Below are 24,234 nucleotides of genomic sequence, written 5' to 3'. Positions count from 1 at the left end.
TGACTTTCACCCCCAGGGCAATGAGTGGGAAAGGCTCACTACATCAAGAGCCTGTCAAATCTTTCACCTTTCAGAGCAGAGTGTTTACATTTGAAAAATTATTACCAGGCAGCAATAAATAAACAGACAGCCGCAGAGGACAGAAGCGTGCCCAATGCATATGAATGCACCCAAACCCCCCCATGACGAAGCCAAAGACTTAATGACCTGCTTAGCTTTTAGTGGCTCATACCTCCCAATGATTAGCCTCTCTCCGTGAAACTAAACATCCTCTGAACTGGGGTGGAAGCTAGGTCTAATGTGCCAAAGGAAGGCATCATGAAAATTATGATTCTTGATCTCAGAGGAAGGAGGGCCAATAGGCCAAAGGGTTAATGCACCTACTGCCCCATCCTATGTGTAGCCTGCAGGTGACACCTTCAGTTGCAGGTGAGATGCTGATACAGGTTTGCTTGCTATGCAGGGGCCTGTGGTCACCTGACAGCATCTCGAGAAGGTGTCCTGTTTGAGGCCCAGCGCAATTATCTTACTGACCATGAGCCGTAGGTTTCACTTTTCCCCCTCATTTTTTCCAGTCAGTTGGGAGCAGAGAGACAAGCTTATCTATGGGGGTTACCAAGGCAAAAGTGCACAAAACAAAGCCACAACGGTTAATGGGAATGCAGGTATTGGTGTGGGATTAGTTGTGGGCTGGTCACTCTGGGCCTTGAATACTCCTTTTCACTGAAAAAAAAAGTAATAACAAGAATGACACACCTATTGTGGGATTAGAACTCAGGTCGCCTGCATTGCAAGACCATGCACTTATCACTTGCGCCACTGGCCTCTCAGCTTGTGAGGGCAGGTTTCTGGCATGTATATCTTTCTCCTGCATGCCCATGGGAGCATACCCGTTTGCATTGTCAAACATGATCAATGAAGCCAACGAAGATATGATATCTGGCCCCCTGCTCCACTGTATACCAACTAACTGCAGTGGCGTAGTGGTTAAGTGCTTGCAGGGCAGCCTTGAAGACCTGGGTTCAAATCCTGCCATCGGGCCCATATCTGTAAAGGAATCGTTGGTTAAATTCCTTGTACTGTTACAAGTACCCCCAGGACTTCTAAAAGGTTCTGTGGTAATGAGTAATGAAAAGAGTTCCCTGTAGAGGGAAAAAGGGGAAGGAGTAAAGTAGGGCAGGATTAAGGGGGCATGGGTAGAGAGGGAAAGGTGCTACAGGGTCCCCTTGGGAGAGGAGGTAGGGCAAGATAAAGGGTGGTCTGTGGTATGGTAGGTAGGGGTAGGGGAGTGGATAGTGCAGGTAACGGGGAGGCAGATGAGGTAGAGCAGCGTAAGGGGAGGTAGTGCAAGATAAAAAGTCCCCCTGAGGGAGGGTGTCATAGAATTGTGGAGGGCCTTGGGTTGTGGAGGGTGGGATACAGAAAGGAGAGGAGGGAAAGGGGACTGTGAGGAGTGAAAAGGGGGGGAGGTATTGAGCAGGTGGAATGCAGCCCATAAGGGGAAACTTTTATTTTTAAGTCATGTTTAGAGAGAGTGCAGTGATCGACTGGACTACGGGCTACGTACTGCCTTTGCAGCATTGTATGCTGTGTGGATGATATGATAAGTCATTTATAACGTACCTTTAAACAAGTGTTTCCAGGACGCAAAGTAGTGCATTGCACCTGGACTGAATGTTTTAGCAAACACAGAGCATGCAATGCTGTGAGATACAGGGCCTTTGCACTGGGTATCCATCAAATCAAAAAGCCCTCAACTTCTCTCTTGCCTGAAACTATCTGCCTCTCTATCCCATAATGTAAAAGGAGGCATGGAATGCCCAACATAGCCCTCTCCCTCAACTCTAGCTAGCGCAGCCAGGTACTGCTACCATCCCTGCATTTTGCAAGCACCACTGGCAAGTGACATTCACACCACTCAATCCACTCTAATGCTCCCACTCTTGCCCTATCTTCCTCTCCAAGTGCTTTCGGGATTATGAGGGTTCTCATTCACTGTTTGCAGTCCAGCTAACTTGACTACTTTCTGCTCCTCACTCCAGGTTCAACGATGAAAATAGTTTTCAAAGAAAGTCACAACACCTGTAATATAAGGGCAAGCAGCAGTTGCAGCAAGCAGGCAGGCAGGCAAATAACCGCACTGCCTAGGCCGGGTGATGGCACTTAACAGCCAAAAAATGTCTATTGACATATGTGTTTCTAGTTTACACACAAGCTCAATTCTACAGGGTCCAGCTTGCAGGGTGACATGCAAACTGGCACTTAGCATCTTGTCCTTGCAATCTTTGCACACAGCTTCCAAGGCCTTTCCCACCTCAACAACCCAATCACCTCTGCACCCACTCTTACTCGTCTCACAGCAACTCCCATAAGTTAGGAATACATCTTTTGTTGTTAGATTTCCTTCATGGGGCTTAGCAAGGCCTTTGCACCTTTTCAAAGGGCCATAGAAGAAAGGAAAAAAGGAGAAGCATAATAGAGTAGGTAGTAGGTGGAAGACGAGGGGTGAGGTTGAAATAAAAATGGGAGGGTTGGCAGTAAAGGAAACACGGTCTGGCAGAGAGTACGAAGTTACGGAACAAGATGAGCGAGGGATGAGGAAAGATGTCTCAGGCATGCAGTTCTCTGAGCCCTCTCCACTGTGCCTGAAGAAAGAGCCTTCCTATTGCTATCTCTCTCCCGAATGGATACATTTGCCTGCAGATCCCAGAACTAATTTCACTTGGACAGAGGGCAAACAGAGGACACTGAGAGGTGCACACCCCTTCATTTCACTAGGCTCCTGGGGCTTCTGGGAGGAAAATAAGGCATCAGTATTCCAGCAAGATCATTGTCACCATGGTCACCATCACTAGGGGATTATGGCGCAGGCTGTGACACTCTACGGGACCTGGGTGGCAAGGCCTACACTGACAAGCACTGATCCTAACCCTAAGCTGCATGGGTGACTGCACCATAGAGGCTCATCGGACATAGGGCTGTGCCTGTAAGGGCTGTGGTCGCGTTTGGGAGCGTTAGGGACGCGTGGAGGACGCAGGGCGCAGACCTCTCCCCGTTGCACTCCAGGATTAGGCCCTGCTGGTCAGTGGCAGAGCCAGCCTCTCCAAAATGGATAAAGTTGAAGGCAGAAAGCAGCCCTGTGCCATGACTTTCACCCCCAGGGTAATGAGTGGGAAAGGCTCACTACATCAAGAGCCTGTCAAATCTTTCACCTTTCAGAGCAGAGTGTTTACATTTGAAAAATTATTACCAGGCAGCAATAAATAAACAGACAGCCGCAGAGGACAGAAGCGTGCCCAATGCATATGAATGCACCCAAACCCCCCCATGACGAAGCCAAAGACTTAATGCCCTGCTTAGCTTTTAGTGGCTCATACCTCCCAATGATTAGCCTCTCTCCGTGAAACTAAACATCCTCTGAACTGGGGTGGAAGCTAGGTCTAATGTGCCAAAGGAAGGCATCATGAAAATTATGATTCTTGATCTCAGAGGAAGGAGGGCCAATAGGCCAAAGGGTTAATGCACCTACTGCCCCATCCTATGTGTAGCCTGCAGGTGACACCTTCAGTTGCAGGTGAGATGCTGATACAGGTTTGCTTGCTATGCAGGGGCCTGTGGTCACCTGACAGCACCTCGAGAAGGTGTCCTGTTTGAGGCCCAGCGCAATTATCTTACTGACCATGAGCCGTAGGTTTCACTTTTCCCCCTCATTTTTTCCAATCAGTTGGGAGCAGAGAGACAAGCTTATCTATGGGGGTTACCAAGGCAAGAGTGCACAAAACAAAGCCACAACGGTTAATGGGAATGCAGGTATTGGTGTGGGATTAGTTGTGGGCTGGTCACTCTGGGCCTTGAATACTCATTTTCACTGAAAAAAAAAGAAATAACAAGAATGACACACCTATTGCGGGATTAGAACTCAGGTCGCCTGCATTGCAAGACCATGCACTTATCACTTGCGCCACTGGCCTCTCAGCTTGTGAGGGTAGGTTTCTGGCATGTATATCTTTCTCCTGCATGCCCATGGGAGCATACCCGTTTGCATTGTCAAACATGATCAATGAAGCCAACGAAGATATGACATCTGGCCCCCTGCTCCACTGTATACCAACTAACTGCAGTGGCGTAGTGGTTAAGTGCTTGCAGGGCAGCCTTGAAGACCTGGGTTCAAATCCTGCCATCGGGCCCATATCTGTAAAGGAATCGTTGGTTAAATTCCTTGTACTGTTACAAGTACCACCAGGACTTCAAAAAGGTTCTGTGGTAATGAGTAATGAAGAGTTCCCTGTAGAGGGAAAAAGGGGAAGGAGTAAAGTAGGGCAGGATTAAGGGGGCATGGGTAGAGAAGGAAAGGTGCTACAGGGTCCCCTTGGGAGAGGAGGTAGGGCAAGATAAAGGGTGGTCTGTGGTATGGTAGGTAGGGGTAGGGGAGTGGGTAGTGCAGGTAACGGGGAGGCAGATGAGGTAGAGCAGCGTAAGGGGAGGTAGTGCAAGATAAAAAGTCCCCCTGAGGGAGGGTGTCATAGAATTGTGGAGGGCCTTGGGTTGTGGAGGGTGGGATACAGAAAGGAGAGGAGGGAAAGGGGACTGTGAGGAGTGAAAAGGGGGGGAGCTATTGAGCAGGTGGAATGCAGCCCATAAGGGGAAACTTTTATTTTTAAGTCATGTTTAGAGAGAGTGCAGTGATCGACTGGACTACGGGCTACGTACTGCCTTTGCAGCATTGTATGCTGTGTGGATGATATGATAAGTCATTTATAACGTACCTTTAAACAAGTGTTTCCAGGACGCAAAGTAGTGCATTGCACCTGGACTGAATGCTTTAGCAAACACAGAGCATGCAATGCTGTGAGATACAGGGCCTTTGCACTGGGTATCCATCAAATCAAAAAGCCCTCAACTTCTCTCTTGCCTGAAACTATCTGCCTCTCTATCCCATAATGTAAAAGGAGGCATGGAATGCCCAACATAGCCCTCTCCCTCAACTCTAGCTAGCGCAGCCAGGTACTGCTACCATCCCTGCATTTTGCAAGCACCACTGGCAAGTGACATTCACACCACTCAATCCACTCTAATGCTCCCACTCTTGCCCTATCTTCCTCTCCAAGTGCTTTCGGGATTATGAGGGTTCTCATTCACTGTTTGCAGTCCAGCTAACTTGACTACTTTCTGCTCCTCACTCCAGGTTCAACGATGAAAATAGTTTTCAAAGAAAGTCACAACACCTGTAATATAAGGGCAAGCAGCAGTTGCAGCAAGCAGGCAGGCAGGCAAATAACCGCACTGCCTAGGCCGGGTGATGGCACTTAACAGCCAAAAAATGTCTATTGACCTATGTGTTTCTAGTTTACACACAAGCTCAATTCTACAGGGTCCAGCTTGCAGGGTGACATGCAAACTGGCACTTAGCATCTTGTCCTTGCAATCTTTGCACACAGCTTCCAAGGCCTTTCCCACCTCAACAACCCAATCACCTCTGCACCCACTCTTACTCGTCTCACAGCAACTCCCATAAGTTAGGAATACATCTTTTGTTGTTAGATTTCCTTCATGGGGCTTAGCAAGGCCTTTGCACCTTTTCAAAGGGCCATAGAAGAAAGGAAAAAAGGAGAAGCATAATAGAGTAGGTAGTAGGTGGAAGACGAGGGGTGAGGTTGAAATAAAAATGGGAGGGTTGGCAGTAAAGGAAACACGGTCTGGCAGAGAGTACGAAGTTACGGAACAAGATGAGCGAGGGATGAGGAAAGATGTCTCAGGCATGCAGTTCTCTGAGCCCTCTCCACTGTGCCTGAAGAAAGAGCCTTCCTATTGCTATCTCTCTCCCGAATGGATACATTTGCCTGCAGATCCCAGAACTAATTTCACTTGGACAGAGGGCAAACAGAGGACACTGAGAGGTGCACACCCCTTCATTTCACTAGGCTCCTGGGGCTTCTGGGAGGAAAATAAGGCATCAGTATTCCAGCAAGATCATTGTCACCATGGTCACCATCACTAGGGGATTATGGCGCAGGCTGTGACACTCTACGGGACCTGGGTGGCAAGGCCTACACTGACAAGCACTGATCCTAACCCTAAGCTGCATGGGTGACTGCACCATAGAGGCTCATCGGACATAGGGCTGTGCCTGTAAGGGCTGTGGTCGCGTTTGGGAGCGTTAGGGACGCGTGGAGGACGCAGGGCGCAGACCTCTCCCCGTTGCACTCCAGGATTAGGCCCTGCTGGTCAGTGGCAGAGCCAGCCTCTCCAAAATGGATAAAGTTGAAGGCAGAAAGCAGCCCTGTGCCATGACTTTCACCCCCAGGGCAATGAGTGGGAAAGGCTCACTACATCAAGAGCCTGTCAAATCTTTCACCTTTCAGAGCAGAGTGTTTACATTTGAAAAATTATTACCAGGCAGCAATAAATAAACAGACAGCCGCAGAGGACAGAAGCGTGCCCAATGCATATGAATGCACCCAAACCCCCCCATGACGAAGCCAAAGACTTAATGCCCTGCTTAGCTTTTAGTGGCTCATACCTCCCAATGATTAGCCTCTCTCCGTGAAACTAAACATCCTCTGAACTGGGGTGGAAGCTAGGTCTAATGTGCCAAAGGAAGGCATCATGAAAATTATGATTCTTGATCTCAGAGGAAGGAGGGCCAATAGGCCAAAGGGTTAATGCACCTACTGCCCCATCCTATGTGTAGCCTGCAGGTGACACCTTCAGTTGCAGGTGAGATGCTGATACAGGTTTGCTTGCTATGCAGGGGCCTGTGGTCACCTGACAGCACCTCGAGAAGGTGTCCTGTTTGAGGCCCAGCGCAATTATCTTACTGACCATGAGCCGTAGGTTTCACTTTTCCCCCTCATTTTTTCCAGTCAGTTGGGAGCAGAGAGACAAGCTTATCTATGGGGGTTACCAAGGCAAGAGTGCACAAAACAAAGCCACAACGGTTAATGGGAATGCAGGTATTGGTGTGGGATTAGTTGTGGGCTGGTCACTCTGGGCCTTGAATACTCATTTTCACTGAAAAAAAAAGAAATAACAAGAATGACACACCTATTGCGGGATTAGAACTCAGGTCGCCTGCATTGCAAGACCATGCACTTATCACTTGCGCCACTGGCCTCTCAGCTTGTGAGGGTAGGTTTCTGGCTTGTATATCTTTCTCCTGCATGCCCATGGGAGCATGCCCGTTTGCATTGTCAAACATGATCAATGAAGCCAACGAAGATATGACATCTGGCCCCCTGCTCCACTGTATACCAACTAACTGCAGTGGTGTAGTGGTTAAGTGCTTGCAGGGCAGCCTTGAAGACCTGGGTTCAAATCCTGCCATCGGGCCCATATCTGTAAAGGAATCGTTGGTTAAATTCCTTGTACTGTTACAAGTACCACCAGGACTTCAAAAAGGTTCTGTGGTAATGAGTAATGAAGAGTTCCCTGTAGAGGGAAAAAGGGGAAGGAGTAAAGTAGGGCAGGATTAAGGGGGCATGGGTAGAGAAGGAAAGGTGCTACAGGGTCCCCTTGGGAGAGGAGGTAGGGCAAGATAAAGGGTGGTCTGTGGTATGGTAGGTAGGGGTAGGGGAGTGGGTAGTGCAGGTAACGGGGAGGCAGATGAGGTAGAGCAGCGTAAGGGGAGGTAGTGCAAGATAAAAAGTCCCCCTGAGGGAGGGTGTCATAGAATTGTGGAGGGCCTTGGGTTGTGGAGGGTGGGATACAGAAAGGAGAGGAGGGAAAGGGGACTGTGAGGAGTGAAAAGGGGGGGAGCTATTGAGCAGGTGGAATGCAGCCCATAAGGGGAAACTTTTATTTTTAAGTCATGTTTAGAGAGAGTGCAGTGATCGACTGGACTACGGGCTACGTACTGCCTTTGCAGCATTGTATGCTGTGTGGATGATATGATAAGTCATTTATAACGTACCTTTAAACAAGTGTTTCCAGGACGCAAAGTAGTGCATTGCACCTGGACTGAATGCTTTAGCAAACACAGAGCATGCAATGCTGTGAGATACAGGGCCTTTGCACTGGGTATCCATCACATCAAAAAGCCCTCAACTTCTCTCTTGCCTGAAACTATCTGCCTCTCTATCCCATAATGTAAAAGGAGGCATGGAATGCCCAACATAGCCCTCTCCCTCAACTCTAGCTAGCGCAGCCAGGTACTGCTACCATCCCTGCATTTTGCAAGCACCACTGGCAAGTGACATTCACACCACTCAATCCACTCTAATGCTCCCACTCTTGCCCTATCTTCCTCTCCAAGTGCTTTCGGGATTATGAGGGTTCTCATTCACTGTTTGCAGTCCAGCTAACTTGACTACTTTCTGCTCCTCACTCCAGGTTCAACGATGAAAATAGTTTTCAAAGAAAGTCACAACACCTGTAATATAAGGGCAAGCAGCAGTTGCAGCAAGCAGGCAGGCAGGCAGGCAGGCAAATAACCGCACTGCCTAGGCCGGGTGATGGCACTTAACAGCCAAAAAATGTCTATTGACCTATGTGTTTCTAGTTTACACACAAGCTCAATTCCACAGGGTCCAGCTTGCAGGGTGACATGCAAACTGGCACTTAGCATCTTGTCCTTGCAATCTTTGCACACAGCTTCCAAGGCCTTTCCCACCTCAACAACCCAATCACCTCTGCACCCACTCTTACTCGTCTCACAGCAACTCCCATAAGTTAGGAATACATCTTTTGTTGTTAGATTTCCTTCATGGGGCTTAGCAAGGCCTTTGCACCTTTTCAAAGGGCCATAGAAGAAAGGAAAAAAGGAGAAGCATAATAGAGTAGGTAGTAGGTGGAAGACGAGGGGTGAGGTTGAAATAAAAATGGGAGGGTTGGCAGTCAAGGAAACACGGTCTGGCAGAGAGTACGAAGTTACGGAACAAGATGAGCGAGGGATGAGGAAAGATGTCTCAGGCATGCAGTTCTCTGAGCCCTCTCCACTGTGCCTGAAGAAAGAGCCTTCCTATTGCTATCTCTCTCCCGAATGGATACATTTGCCTGCAGATCCCAGAACTAATTTCACTTGGACAGAGGGCAAACAGAGGACACTGAGAGGTGCACACCCCTTCATTTCACTAGGCTCCTGGGGCTTCTGGGAGGAAAATAAGGCATCAGTATTCCAGCAAGATCATTGTCACCATGGTCACCATCACTAGGGGATTATGGCGCAGGCTGTGACACTCTACGGGACCTGGGTGGCAAGGCCTACACTGACAAGCACTGATCCTAACCCTAAGCTGCATGGGTGACTGCACCATAGAGGCTCATCGGACATAGGGCTGTGCCTGTAAGGGCTGTGGTCGCGTTTGGGAGCGTTAGGGACGCGTGGAGGACGCAGGGCGCAGACCTCTCCCCGTTGCACTCCAGGATTAGGCCCTGCTGGTCAGTGGCAGAGCCAGCCTCTCCAAAATGGATAAAGTTGAAGGCAGAAAGCAGCCCTGTGCCATGACTTTCACCCCCAGGGCAATGAGTGGGAAAGGCTCACTACATCAAGAGCCTGTCAAATCTTTCACCCTTCAGAGCAGAGTGTTTACATTTGAAAAATTATTACCAGGCAGCAATAAATAAACAGACAGCCGCAGAGGACAGAAGCGTGCCCAATGCATATGAATGCACCCAAACCCCCCCATGACGAAGCCAAAGACTTAATGACCTGCTTAGCTTTTAGTGGCTCATACCTCCCAATGATTAGCCTCTCTCCGTGAAACTAAACATCCTCTGAACTGGGGTGGAAGCTAGGTCTAATGTGCCAAAGGAAGGCATCATGAAAATTATGATTCTTGATCTCAGAGGAAGGAGGGCCAATAGGCCAAAGGGTTAATGCACCTACTGCCCCATCCTATGTGTAGCCTGCAGGTGACACCTTCAGTTGCAGGTGAGATGCTGATACAGGTTTGCTTGCTATGCAGGGGTCTGTGGTCACCTGACAGCACCTCGAGAAGGTGTCCTGTTTGAGGCCCAGCGCAATTATCTTACTGACCATGAGCCGTAGGTTTCACTTTTCCCCCTCATTTTTTCCAGTCAGTTGGGAGCAGAGAGACAAGCTTATCTATGGGGGTTACCAAGGCAAGAGTGCACAAAACAAAGCCACAACGGTTAATGGGAATGCAGGTATTGGTGTGGGATTAGTTGTGGGCTGGTCACTCTGGGCCTTGAATACTCATTTTCACTGAAAAAAAAAGAAATAACAAGAATGACACACCATTTGTGGGATTAGAACTCAGGTCCCTGCATTGCAAGACCATGCACTTATCACTTGCGCCACTGGCCTCTCAGCTTATGAGGGCAGGTTTCTGGCATGTATATCTTTCTCCTGCATGCCCATGGGAGCATACCCGTTTGCATTGTCAAACATGATCAATGAAGCCAACGAAGATATGACATCTGGCCCCCTGCTCCACTGTATACCAACTAACTGCAGTGGCGTAGTGGTTAAGTGCTTGAAGACCTGGGTTCAAATCCTGCCATCGGGCCCATATCTGTAAAGGAATCGTTGGTTAAATTCCTTGTACTGTTACAAGTACCCCCAGGACTTCTAAAAGGTTCAGTGGTAATGAGTAATGAAAAGAGTTCCCTGTAGAGGGAAAAAGGGGAAGGAGTAAAGTAGGGCAGGATTAAGGGGGCATGGGTAGAGAGGGAAAGGTGCTACAGGGTGCCCTTGGGAGAGGAGGTAGGGCAAGATAAAGGGTGGTCTGTGGTATGGTAGGTAGGGGTAGGGGAGTGGGTAGTGCAGGTAACGGGGAGGCAGATGAGGTAGAGCAGCGTAAGGGGAGGTAGTGCAAGATAAAAAGTCCCCCGGAGGGAGGGTGTCATAGAATTGTGGATGGCCTTGGGTTGTGGAGGGTGGGATACAGAAAGGAGAGGAGGGAAAGGGGACTGTGAGGAGTGAAAAGGGGGGCCCTGTGGAGGTATTGAGCAGGTGGAATGCAGCCCATAAGGGGAAACTTTTATTTTTAAGTCATGTTTAGAGAGAGTGCAGTGATCGACTGGACTACGGGCTACGTACTGCCTTTGCAGCATTGCATGCTGTGTGGATGATATGATAAGTCATTTATAACGTACCTTTAAACAAGTGTTTCCAGGATGCAAAGTAGTGCATTGCACCTGGACTGAATGCTTTAGCAAACACAGAGCATGCAATGCTGTGAGATACAGGGCCTTTGCACTGGGTATCCATCAAATCAAAAAGCCCTCAACTTCTCTCTTGCCTGAAACTATCTGCCTCTCTATCCCATAATGTAAAAGGAGGCATGGAATGCCCAACATAGCCCTCTCCCTCAACTCTAGCTAGCGCAGCCAGGTACTGCTACCATCCCTGCATTTTGCAAGCACCACTGGCAAGTGACATTCACACCACTCAATCCACTCTAATGCTCCCACTCTTGCCCTATCTTCCTCTCCAAGTGCTTTCGGGATTATGAGGGTTCTCATTCACTGTTTGCAGTCCAGCTAACTTGACTACTTTCTGCTCCTCACTCCAGGTTCAACGATGAAAATAGTTTTCAAAGAAAGTCACAACACCTGTAATATAAGGGCAAGCAGCAGTTGCAGCAAGCAGGCAGGCAGGCAAATAACCGCACTGCCTAGGCCGGGTGATGGCACTTAACAGCCAAAAAATGTCTATTGACCTATGTGTTTCTAGTTTACACACAAGCTCAATTCTACAGGGTCCAGCTTGCAGGGTGACATGCAAACTGGCACTTAGCATCTTGTCCTTGCAATCTTTGCACACAGCTTCCAAGGCCTTTCCCACCTCAACAACCCAATCACCTCTGCACCCACTCTTACTCGTCTCACAGCAACTCCCATAAGTTAGGAATACATCTTTTGTTGTTAGATTTCCTTCATGGGGCTTAGCAAGGCCTTTGCACCTTTTCAAAGGGCCATAGAAGAAAGGAAAAAAGGAGAAGCATAATAGAGTAGGTAGTAGGTGGAAGACGAGGGGTGAGGTTGAAATAAAAATGGGAGGGTTGGCAGTAAAGGAAACACGGTCTGGCAGAGAGTACGAAGTTACGGAACAAGATGAGCGAGGGATGAGGAAAGATGTCTCAGGCATGCAGTTCTCTGAGCCCTCTCCACTGTGCCTGAAGAAAGAGCCTTCCTATTGCTATCTCTCTCCCGAATGGATACATTTGCCTGCAGATCCCAGAACTAATTTCACTTGGACAGAGGGCAAACAGAGGACACTGAGAGGTGCACACCCCTTCATTTCACTAGGCTCCTGGGGCTTCTGGGAGGAAAATAAGGCATCAGTATTCCAGCAAGATCATTGTCACCATGGTCACCATCACTAGGGGATTATGGCGCAGGCTGTGACACTCTACGGGACCTGGGTGGCAAGGCCTACACTGACAAGCACTGATCCTAACCCTAAGCTGCATGGGTGACTGCACCATAGAGGCTCATCGGACATAGGGCTGTGCCTGTAAGGGCTGTGGTCGCGTTTGGGAGCGTTAGGGACGCGTGGAGGACGCAGGGCGCAGACCTCTCCCCGTTGCACTCCAGGATTAGGCCCTGCTGGTCAGTGGCAGAGCCAGCCTCTCCAAAATGGATAAAGTTGAAGGCAGAAAGCAGCCCTGTGCCATGACTTTCACCCCCAGGGCAATGAGTGGGAAAGGCTCACTACATCAAGAGCCAGTCAAATCTTTCACCTTTCAGAGCAGAGTGTTTACATTTGAAAAATTATTACCAGGCAGCAATAAATAAACAGACAGCCGCAGAGGACAGAAGCGTGCCCAATGCATATGAATGCACCCAAACCCCCCCATGACGAAGCCAAAGACTTAATGACCTGCTTAGCTTTTAGTGGCTCATACCTCCCAATGATTAGCCTCTCTCCGTGAAACTAAACATCCTCTGAACTGGGGTGGAAGCTAGGTCTAATGTGCCAAATGAAGGCATCATGAAAATTATGATTCTTGATCTCAGAGGAAGGAGGGCCAATAGGCCAAAGGGTTAATGCACCTACTGCCCCATCCTATGTGTAGCCTGCAGGTGACACCTTCAGTTGCAGGTGAGATGCTGATACAGGTTTGCTTGCTATGCAGGGGCCTGTGGTCACCTGACAGCACCTCGAGAAGGTGTCCTGTTTGAGGCCCAGCGCAATTATCTTACTGACCATGAGCCGTAGGTTTCACTTTTCCCCCTCATTTTTTCCAGTCAGTTGGGAGCAGAGAGACAAGCTTATCTATGGGGGTTACCAAGGCAAGAGTGCACAAAACAAAGCCACAACGGTTAATGGGAATGCAGGTATTGGTGTGGGATTAGTTGTGGGCTGGTCACTCTGGGCCTTGAATACTCATTTTCACTGAAAAAAAAAGAAATAACAAGAATGAGACACTTATTGTGGGATTAGAACTCAGGTCGCCTGCATTGCAAGACCATGCACTTATCACTTGCGCCACTGGCCTCTCAGCTTGTGAGGGCAGGTTTCTGGCATGTATATCTTTCTCCTGCATGCCCATGGGAGCATACCCGTTTGCATTGTGAAACATGATCAATGAAGCCAACGAAGATATGACATCTGGCCCCCTGCTCCACTGTATACCAACTAACTGCAGTGGCGTAGTGGTTAAGTGCTTGCAGTGCAGCCTTGAAGACCTGGGTTCAAATCCTGCCATCGGGCCCATATCTGTAAAGGAATCGTTGGTTAAATTCCTTGTACTGTTACAAGTACCCCCAGGACTTCTAAAAGGTTCAGTGGTAATGAGTAATGAAAAGAGTTCCCTGTAGAGGGAAAAAGGGGAAGGAGTAAAGTAGGGCAGGATTAAGGGGGCATGGGTAGAGAGGGAAAGGTGCTACAGGGTCCCCTTGGGAGAGGAGGTAGGGCAAGATAAAGGGTGGTCTGTGGTATGGTAGGTAGGGGTAGGGGAGTGGGTAGTGCAGGTAACGGGGAGGCAGATGAGGTAGAGCAGCGTAAGGGGAGGTAGTGCAAGATAAAAAAGTCCCCCTGAGGGAGGGTGTCATAGAATTGTGGAGGGCCTTGGGTTGTGGAGGGTGGGATACAGAAAGGAGAGGAGGGAAAGGGGACTGTGAGGAGTGAAAAGGGGGGGTGGTATTGAGCAGGTGGAATGCAGCCCATAAGGGGAAACTTTTATTTTTAAGTCATGTTTAGAGAGAGTGCAGTGATCGACTGGACTACGGGCTACGTACTGCCTTTGCAGCATTGTATGCTGTGTGGATGATATGATAAGTCATTTATAACGTACCTTTAAACAAGTGTTTCCAGGACGCAAAGTAGTGCATTGCACCTGGACTGAATGCTTTAGCAAACACAGAGCATGCAATGCTGTGAGATACAGGGCCTTTGCACTGGGTATCCATCAAATCAAAAAGCCCTCAACTTCTCTCTTGCCTGAAACTATCTGCCTCTCTATCCCATAATGTAAAAGGAGGCATGGAATGCCCAACATAGCCCTCTCCCTCAACTCTAGTTAGCGCAGCCAGGTACTGCTACCATCCCTGCATTTTGCAAGCACCACTGGCAAGTGACATTCACACCACTCAATCCACTCTAATGCTCCCACTCTTGCCCTATCTTCCTCTCCAAGTGCTTTCGGGATTATGAGGGTTCTCATTCACTGTTTGCAGTCCAGCTAACTTGACTACTTTCTGCTCCTCACTCCAGGTTCAACGATGAAAATAGTTTTCAAAGAAAGTCACAACACCTGTAATATAAGGGCAAGCAGCAGTTGCAGCAAGCAGGCAGGCAGGCAAATAACCGCACTGCCTAGGCCGGGTGATGGCACTTAACAGCCAAAAAATGTCTATTGACCTATGTGTTTCTAGTTTACACACAAGCTCAATTCTACAGGGTCCAGCTTGCAGGGTGACATGCAAACTGGCACTTAGCATCTTGTCCTTGCAATCTTTGCACACAGCTTCCAAGGCCTTTCCCACCTCAACAACCCAATCACCTCTGCACCCACTCTTACTCGTCTCACAGCAACTCCCATAAGTTAGGAATACATCTTTTGTTGTTAGATTTCCTTCATGGGGCTTAGCAAGGCCTTTGCACCTTTTCAAAGGGCCATAGAAGAAAGGAAAAAAGGAGAAGCATAATAGAGTAGGTAGTAGGTGGAAGACGAGGGGTGAGGTTGAAATAAAAATGGGAGGGTTGGCAGTAAAGGAAACACGGTCTGGCAGAGAGTACGAAGTTACGGAACAAGATGAGCGAGGGATGAGGAAAGATGTCTCAGGCATGCAGTTCTCTGAGCCCTCTCCACTGTGCCTGAAGAAAGAGCCTTCCTATTGCTATCTCTCTCCCGAATGGATACATTTGCCTGCAGATCCCAGAACTAATTTCACTTGGACAGAGGGCAAACAGAGGACACTGAGAGGTGCACACCCCTTCATTTCACTAGGCTCCTGGGGCTTCTGGGAGGAAAATAAGGCATCAGTATTCCAGCAAGATCATTGTCACCATGGTCACCATCACTAGGGGATTATGGCGCAGGCTGTGACACTCTACGGGACCTGGGTGGCAAGGCCTACACTGACAAGCACTGATCCTAACCCTAAGCTGCATGGGTGACTGCACCATAGAGGCTCATCGGACATAGGGCTGTGCCTGTAAGGGCTGTGGTCGCGTTTGGGAGCGTTAGGGACGCGTGGAGGACGCAGGGCGCAGACCTCTCCCCGTTGCACTCCAGGATTAGGCCCTGCTGGTCAGTGGCAGAGCCAGCCTCTCCAAAATGGATAAAGTTGAAGGCAGAAAGCAGCCCTGTGCCATGACTTTCACCCCCAGGGCAATGAGTGGGAAAGGCTCACTACATCAAGAGCCTGTCAAATCTTTCACCTTTCAGAGCAGAGTGTTTACATTTGAAAAATTATTACCAGGCAGCAATAAATAAACAGACAGCCGCAGAGGACAGAAGCGTGCCCAATGCATATGAATGCACCCAAACCCCCCCATGACGAAGCCAAAGACTTAATGACCTGCTTAGCTTTTAGTGGCTCATACCTCCCAATGATTAGCCTCTCTCCGTGAAACTAAACATCCTCTGAACTGGGGTGGAAGCTAGGTCTAATGTGCCAAAGGAAGGCATCATGAAAATTATGATTCTTGATCTCAGAGGAAGGAGGGCCAATAGGCCAAAGGGTTAATGCACCTACTGCCCCATCCTATGTGTAGCCTGCAGGTGACACCTTCAGTTGCAGGTGAGATGCTGATACAGGTTTGCTTGCTATGCAGGGGCCTGTGGTCACCTGACAGCACCTCGAGAAGGTGTCCTGTTTGAGGCCCAGCGCAATTATCTTACTGACCATGAGCCGTAGGTTTCACTTTTCCCCCTCATTTTTTCCAGTCAGTTGGGAGCAGAGAGACAAGCTTATCTATGGGGGTTACCAAGGCAAGAGTGCACAAAACAAAGCCACAACGGTTAATGGGAATGCAGGTATTGGTGTGGGATTAGTTGTGGGCTGGTCACTCTGGGCCTTGAATACTCATTTTCACTGAAAAAAAAAGTAATAACAAGAATGACACACCTATTGTGGGATTAGAACTCAGGTCGCCTGCATTGCAAGACCATGCACATATCACTTGCGCCACTGGCCTCTCAGCTTGTGAGGGCAGGTTTCTGGCATGTATATCTTTCTCCTGCATGCCCATGGGAGCATACCCGTTTGCATTGTCAAACATGATCAATGAAGCCAACGAAGATATGACATCTGGCCCCCTGCTCCACTGTATACCAACTAACTGCAGTGGCGTAGTGGTTAAGTGCTTGCAGGGCAACCTTGAAGACCTGGGTTCAAATCCTGCCATCGGGCCCATATCTGTAAAGGAATCGTTGGTTAAATTCCTTGTACTGTTACAAGTACCCCCAGGACTTCTAAAAGGTTCTGTGGTAATGAGTAATGAAAAGAGTTCCCTGTAGAGGGAAAAAGGGGAAGGAGTAAAGTAGGGCAGGATTAAGGGGGCATGGGTAGAGAGGGAAAGGTGCTACAGGGTCCCCTTGGGAGAGGAGGTAGGGCAAGATAAAGGGTGGTCTGTGGTATGGTAGGTAGGGGTAGGGGAGTGGGTAGTGCAGGTAACCGGGAGGCAGATGAGGTAGAGCAGCGTAAGGGGAGGTAGTGCAAGATAAAAAGTCCCCCTGAGGGAGGGTGTCATAGAATTGTGGAGGGCCTTGGGTTGTGGAGGGTGGGATACAGAAAGGAGAGGAGGGAAAGGGGACTGTGAGGAGTGAAAAGGGGGGGAGGTATTGAGCAGGTGGAATGCAGCCCATAAGGGGAAACTTTTATTTTTAAGTCATGTTTAGAGAGAGTGCAGTGATCGACTGGACTACGGGCTACGTACTGCCTTTGCAGCATTGTATGCTGTGTGGATGATATGATAAGTCATTTATAACGTACCTTTAAACAAGTGTTTCCAGGACGCAAAGTAGTGCATTGCACCTGGACTGAATGTTTTAGCAAACACAGAGCATGCAATGCTGTGAGATACAGGGCCTTTGCACTGGGTATCCATCAAATCAAAAAGCCCTCAACTTCTCTCTTGCCTGAAACTATCTGCCTCTCTATCCCATAATGTAAAAGGAGGCATGGAATGCCCAACATAGCCCTCTCCCTCAACTCTAGCTAGCGCAGCCAGGTACTGCTACCATCCCTGATTTTGCAAGCACCACTGGCAAGTGACATTCACACCACTCAATCCACTCTAATGCTCCCACTCTTGCCCTATCTTCCTCTCCAAGTGCTTTCGGGATTATGAGGGTTCTCATTCACTGTTTGCAGTCCAGCTAACTTGACTACTTTCTGCTCCTCACTCCAGGTTCAACGATGAAAATAGTTTTCAAAGAAAGTCACAACACCTGTAATATAAGGGCAAGCAGCAGTTGCAGCAAGCAGGCAGGCAGGCAAATAACCGCACTGCCTAGGCCGGGTGATGGCACTTAACAGCCAAAAAATGTCTATTGACCTATGTGTTTCTAGTTTACACACAAGCTCAATTCTACAGGGTCCAGCTTGCAGGGTGACATGCAAACTGGCACTTAGCATCTTGTCCTTGCAATCTTTGCACACAGCTTCCAAGGCCTTTCCCACCTCAACAACCCAATCACCTCTGCACCCACTCTTACTCGTCTCACAGCAACTCCCATAAGTTAGGAATACATCTTTTGTTGTTAGATTTCCTTCATGGGGCTTAGCAAGGCCTTTGCACCTTTTCAAAGGGCCATAGAAGAAAGGAAAAAAGGAGAAGCATAATAGAGTAGGTAGTAGGTGGAAGACGAGGGGTGAGGTTGAAATAAAAATGGGAGGGTTGGCAGTAAAGGAAACACGGTCTGGCAGAGAGTACGAAGTTACGGAACAAGATGAGCGAGGGATGAGGAAAGATGTCTCAGGCATGCAGTTCTCTGAGCCCTCTCCACTGTGCCTGAAGAAAGAGCCTTCCTATTGCTATCTCTCTCCCGAATGGATACATTTGCCTGCAGATCCCAGAACTAATTTCACTTGGACAGAGGGCAAACAGAGGACACTGAGAGGTGCACACCCCTTCATTTCACTAGGCTCCTGGGGCTTCTGGGAGGAAAATAAGGCATCAGTATTCCAGCAAGATCATTGTCACCATGGTCACCATCACTAGGGGATTATGGCGCAGGCTGTGACACTCTACGGGACCTGGGTGGCAAGGCCTACACTGACAAGCACTGATCCTAACCCTAAGCTGCATGGGTGACTGCACCATAGAGGCTCATCGGACATAGGGCTGTGCCTGTAAGGGCTGTGGTCGCGTTTGGGAGCGTTAGGGACGCGTGGAGGACGCAGGGCGCAGACCTCTCCCCGTTGCACTCCAGGATTAGGCCCTGCTGGTCAGTGGCAGAGCCAGCCTCTCCAAAATGGATAAAGTTGAAGGCAGAAAGCAGCCCTGTGCCATGACTTTCACCCCCAGGGTAATGAGTGGGAAAGGCTCACTACATCAAGAGCCTGTCAAATCTTTCACCTTTCAGAGCAGAGTGTTTCCATTTGAAAAATTATTACCAGGCAGCAATAAATAAACAGACAGCCGCAGAGGACAGAAGCGTGCCCAATGCATATGAATGCACCCAAACCCCCCCATGACGAAGCCAAAGACTTAATGCCCTGCTTAGCTTTTAGTGGCTCATACCTCCCAATGATTAGCCTCTCTCCGTGAAACTAAACATCCTCTGAACTGGGGTGGAAGCTAGGTCTAATGTGCCAAAGGAAGGCATCATGAAAATTATGATTCTTGATCTCAGAGGAAGGAGGGCCAATAGGCCAAAGGGTTAATGCACCTACTGCCCCATCCTATGTGTAGCCTGCAGGTGACACCTTCAGTTGCAGGTGAGATGCTGATACAGGTTTGCTTGCTATGCAGGGGCCTGTGGTCACCTGACAGCACCTCGAGAAGGTGTCCTGTTTGAGGCCCAGCGCAATTATCTTACTGACCATGAGCCGTAGGTTTCACTTTTCCCCCTCATTTTTTCCAGTCAGTTGGGAGCAGAGAGACAAGCTTATCTATGGGGGTTACCAAGGCAAGAGTGCACAAAACAAAGCCACAACGGTTAATGGGAATGCAGGTATTGGTGTGGGATTAGTTGTGGGCTGGTCACTCTGGGCCTTGAATACTCATTTTCACTGAAAAAAAAAGTAATAACAAGAATGACACACCTATTGTGGGATTAGAACTCAGGTCGCCTGCATTGCAAGACCATGCACTTATCACTTGCGCCACTGGCCTCTCAGCTTGTGAGGGCAGGTTTCTGGCATGTATATCTTTCTCCTGCATGCCCATGGGAGCATACCCGTTTGCATTGTCAAACATGATCAATGAAGCCAACGAAGATATGACATCTGGCCCCCTGCTCCACTGTATACCAACTAACTGCAGTGGCGTAGTGGTTAAGTGCTTGCAGGGCAACCTTGAAGACCTGGGTTCAAATCCTGCCATCGGGCCCATATCTGTAAAGGAATCGTTGGTTAAATTCCTTGTACTGTTACAAGTACCCCCAGGACTTCTAAAAGGTTCTGTGGTAATGAGTAATGAAAAGAGTTCCCTGTAGAGGGAAAAAGGGGAAGGAGTAAAGTAGGGCAGGATTAAGGGGGCATGGGTAGAGAGGGAAAGGTGCTACAGGGTCCCCTTGGGAGAGGAGGTAGGGCAAGATAAAGGGTGGTCTGTGGTATGGTAGGTAGGGGTAGGGGAGTGGGTAGTGCAGGTAACGGGGAGGCAGATGAGGTAGAGCAGCGTAAGGGGAGGTAGTGCAAGATAAAAAGTCCCCCTGAGGGAGGGTGTCATAGAATTGTGGAGGGCCTTGGGTTGTGGAGGGTGGGATACAGAAAGGAGAGGAGGGAAAGGGGACTGTGAGGAGTGAAAAGGGGGGCCCTGTGGAGGTATTGAGCAGGTGGAATGCAGCCCATAAGGGGAAACTTTTATTTTTAAGTCATGTTTAGAGAGAGTGCAGTGATCGACTGGACTACGGGCTACGTACTGCCTTTGCAGCATTGTATGCTGTGTGGATGATATCATAAGTCATTTATAACGTACCTTTAAACAAGTGTTTCCAGGACGCAAAGTAGTGCATTGCACCTGGACTGAATGCTTTAGCAAACACAGAGCATGCAATGCTGTGAGATACAGGGCCTTTGCACTGGGTATCCATCAAATCAAAAAGCCCTCAACTTCTCTCTTGCCTGAAACTATCTGCCTCTCTATCCCATAATGTAAAAGGAGGCATGGAATGCCCAACATAGCCCTCTCCCTCAACTCTAGCTAGCGCAGCCAGGTACTGCTACCATCCCTGCATTTTGCAAGCACCACTGGCAAGTGACATTCACACCACTCAATCCACTCTAATGCTCCCACTCTTGCCCTATCTTCCTCTCCAAGTGCTTTCGGGATTATGAGGGTTCTCATTCACTGTTTGCAGTCCAGCTAACTTGACTACTTTCTGCTCCTCACTCCAGGTTCAACGATGAAAATAGTTTTCAAAGAAAGTCACAACACCTGTAATATAAGGGCAAGCAGCAGTTGCAGCAAGCAGGCAGTCAGGCAAATAACCGCACTGCCTAGGCCGGGTGATGGCACTTAACAGCCAAAAAATGTCTATTGACCTATGTGTTTCTAGTTTACACACAAGCTCAATTCTACAGGGTCCAGCTTGCAGGGTGACATGCAAACTGGCACTTAGCATCTTGTCCTTGCAATCTTTGCACACAGCTTCCAAGGCCTTTCCCACCTCAACAACCCAATCACCTCTGCACCCACTCTTACTCGTCTCACAGCAACTCCCATAAGTTAGGAATACATCTTTTGTTGTTAGATTTCCTTCATGGGGCTTAGCAAGGCCTTTGCACCTTTTCAAAGGGCCATAGAAGAAAGGAAAAAAGGAGAAGCATAATAGAGTAGGTAGTAGGTGGAAGACGAGGGGTGAGGTTGAAATAAAAATGGGAGGGTTGGCAGTAAAGGAAACACGGTCTGGCAGAGAGTACGAAGTTACGGAACAAGATGAGCGAGGGATGAGGAAAGATGTCTCAGGCATGCAGTTCTCTGAGCCCTCTCCACTGTGCCTGAAGAAAGAGCCTTCCTATTGCTATCTCTCTCCCGAATGGATACATTTGCCTGCAGATCCCAGAACTAATTTCACTTGGACAGAGGGCAAACAGAGGACACTGAGAGGTGCACACCCCTTCATTTCACTAGGCTCCTGGGGCTTCTGGGAGGAAAATAAGGCATCAGTATTCCAGCAAGATCATTGTCACCATGGTCACCATCACTAGGGGACTATGGCGCAGGCTGTGACACTCTACGGGACCTGGGTGGCAAGGCCTACACTGACAAGCACTGATCCTAACCCTAAGCTGCATGGGTGACTGCACCATAGAGGCTCATCGGACATAGGGCTGTGCCTGTAAGGGCTGTGGTCGCGTTTGGGAGCGTTAGGGACGCGTGGAGGACGCAGGGCGCAGACCTCTCCCCGTTGCACTCCAGGATTAGGCCCTGCTGGTCAGTGGCAGAGCCAGCCTCTCCAAAATGGATAAAGTTGAAGGCAGAAAGCAGCCCTGTGCCATGACTTTCACCCCCAGGGCAATGAGTGGGAAAGGCTCACTACATCAAGAGCCTGTCAAATCTTTCACCTTTCAGAGCAGAGTGTTTACATTTGAAAAATTATTACCAGGCAGCAATAAATAAACAGACAGCCGCAGAGGACAGAAGCGTGCCCAATGCATATGAATGCACCCAAACCCCCCCATGACGAAGCCAAAGACTTAATGCCCTGCTTAGCTTTTAGTGGCTCATACCTCCCAATGATTAGCCTCTCTCCGTGAAACTAAACATCCTCTGAACTGGGGTGGAAGCTAGGTCTAATGTGCCAAAGGAAGGCATCATGAAAATTATGATTCTTGATCTCAGAGGAAGGAGGGCCAATAGGCCAAAGGGTTAATGAACCTACTGCCCCATCCTATGTGTAGCCTGCAGGTGACACCTTCAGTTGCAGGTGAGATGCTGATACAGGTTTGCTTGCTATGCAGGGGCCTGTGGTCACCTGACAGCACCTCGAGAAGGTGTCCTGTTTGAGGCCCAGCGCAATTATCTTACTGACCATGAGCCGTAGGTTTCACTTTTCCCCCTCATTTTTTCCAGTCAGTTGGGAGCAGAGAGACAAGCTTATCTATGGGGGTTACCAAGGCAAGAGTGCACAAAACAAAGCCACAACGGTTAATGGGAATGCAGGTATTGGTGTGGGATTAGTTGTGGGCTGGTCACTCTGGGCCTTGAATACTCATTTTCACTGAAAAAAAAAGAAATAACAAGAATGACACACCTATTGCGGGATTAGAACTCAGGTCGCCTGCATTGCAAGACCATGCACTTATCACTTGCGCCACTGGCCTCTCAGCTTGTGAGGGCAGGTTTCTGGCATGTATATCTTTCTCCTGCATGCCCATGGGAGCATACCCGTTTGCATTGTCAAACATGATCAATGAAGCCAACGAAGATATGACATCTGGCCCCCTGCTCCACTGTATATCAACTAACTGCAGTGGCGTAGTGGTTAAGTGCTTGCAGGGCAACCTTGAAGACCTGGGTTCAAATCCTGCCATCGGGCCCATATCTGTAAAGGAATCGTTGGTTAAATTCCTTGTACTGTTACAAGTACCCCCAGGACTTCTAAAAGGTTCTGTGGTAATGAGTAATGAAAAGAGTTCCCTGTAGAGGGAAAAAGGGGAAGGAGTAAAGTAGGGCAGGATTAAGGGGGCATGGGTAGAGAGGGAAAGGTGCTACAGGGTCCCCTTGGGAGAGGAGGTAGGGCAAGATAAAGGGTGGTCTGTGGTATGGTAGGTAGGGGTAGGGGAGTGGGTAGTGCAGGTAACGGGGAGGCAGATGAGGTAGAGCAGCGTAAGGGGAGGTAGTGCAAGATAAAAAGTCCCCCTGAGGGAGGGTGTCATAGAATTGTGGAGGGCCTTGGGTTGTGGAGGGTGGGATACAGAAAGGAGAGGAGGGAAAGGGGACTGTGAGGAGTGAAAAGGGGGGGAGGTATTGAGCAGGTGGAATGCAGCCCATAAGGGGAAACTTTTATTTTTAAGTCATGTTTAGAGAGAGTGCAGTGATCGACTGGACTACGGGCTACGTACTGCCTTTGCAGCATTGTATGCTGTGTGGATGATATGATAAGTCATTTATAACGTACCTTTAAACAAGTGTTTCCAGGACGCAAAGTAGTGCATTGCACCTGGACTGAATGCTTTAGCAAACACAGAGCATGCAATGCTGTGAGATACAGGGCCTTTGCACTGGGTATCCATCAAATCAAAAAGCCCTCAACTTCTCTCTTGCCTGAAACTATCTGCCTCTCTATCCCATAATGTAAAAGGAGGCATGGAATGCCCAACATAGCCCTCTCCCTCAACTCTAGCTAGCGCAGCCAGGTACTGCTACCATCCCTGCATTTTGCAAGCACCACTGGCAAGTGACATTCACACCACTCAATCCACTCTAATGCTCCCACTCTTGCCCTATCTTCCTCTCCAAGTGCTTTCGGGATTATGAGGGTTCTCATTCACTGTTTGCAGTCCAGCTAACTTGACTACTTTCTGCTCCTCACTCCAGGTTCAACGATGAAAATAGTTTTCAAAGAAAGTCACAACACCTGTAATATAAGGGCAAGCAGCAGTTGCAGCAAGCAGGCAGGCAGGCAAATAACCGCACTGCCTAGGCCGGGTGATGGCACTTAACAGCCAAAAAATGTCTATTGACCTATGTGTTTCTAGTTTACACACAAG

This window comes from Ambystoma mexicanum, chromosome 5q (genome assembly GCF_040938575.1).
Source record: "Ambystoma mexicanum isolate Mex_15411 chromosome 5q, UKY_AmexF1_1, whole genome shotgun sequence".
NCBI classification, from domain to species: domain Eukaryota; kingdom Metazoa; phylum Chordata; class Amphibia; order Caudata; family Ambystomatidae; genus Ambystoma; species Ambystoma mexicanum.
This window is presented reverse-complemented; position numbering follows the sequence as displayed.